Source organism: Corvus brachyrhynchos, unplaced genomic scaffold (assembly GCF_000691975.1).
Source record: "Corvus brachyrhynchos isolate BGI_N302 unplaced genomic scaffold, ASM69197v1 scaffold23, whole genome shotgun sequence".
NCBI classification, from domain to species: Eukaryota; Metazoa; Chordata; class Aves; order Passeriformes; family Corvidae; genus Corvus; species Corvus brachyrhynchos.
In genome coordinates this window covers 10408232-10408697 of record NW_008238983.1, presented here as the reverse complement: position 1 = coordinate 10408697, position 466 = coordinate 10408232, and the positions used below count along the sequence as shown (strand labels likewise).

Below are 466 nucleotides of genomic sequence, written 5' to 3'. Positions count from 1 at the left end.
ACGAGAGCGGGCAGCAGCGGGCCCCGAACAGCTCAACAGGGACCTTCCCACCACGGACCGCCCGGGAGCCCGCGACCGGGGACACGTCCCGGAGTTACTGCTCTTGCTCTGCGGAGGAACTTTTCCCTGGGACATAGCGATATATCCCTGAACACGCCCCGACTGGCCAATGACCAGCCCAGCACTACGCTCGGCCTGCAACACTTACACAGAAGGGCAGTACCACTTCACTACGCAATGGTGGGGGACCGAAACCTTTCTGAAGACGCTCCGGAGAGAAGCGCCGCACACACTGTTTCCGCCGTGTGCCTGTCTTCACTCCTCCGCCCTCACGTCACCCGGCGCAGCCCCCTGCCGCCGCGCTCGGCGCTCGTACTCCACCCCGTTCAGTACATCCTCCCTCCTTCCCTCCCCGCCCCCGTGAGCGGGGGGATGCGGCCGCGAGCGCCGCGCTCCCCCCCCGCCG

The 466-nt window shown here is 67.2% G+C and overlaps 1 protein-coding gene across 1 annotated transcript in view; it reads right to left on the bottom strand.

The window, feature by feature from the left end:
• The window catches only part of FAM173B (family with sequence similarity 173 member B), an 8643-nt gene extending 8205 nt beyond the window's left edge, over positions 1-438 (bottom strand). Inside the window, exon 1 of the mRNA XM_017738757.1 lies at positions 209-438. The gene's annotated coding sequence lies outside the window, so the exon portion shown is untranslated. The remainder of the gene's footprint in view (positions 1-208) is intronic.
• Positions 439-466: the final 28 nt, after the last annotated feature.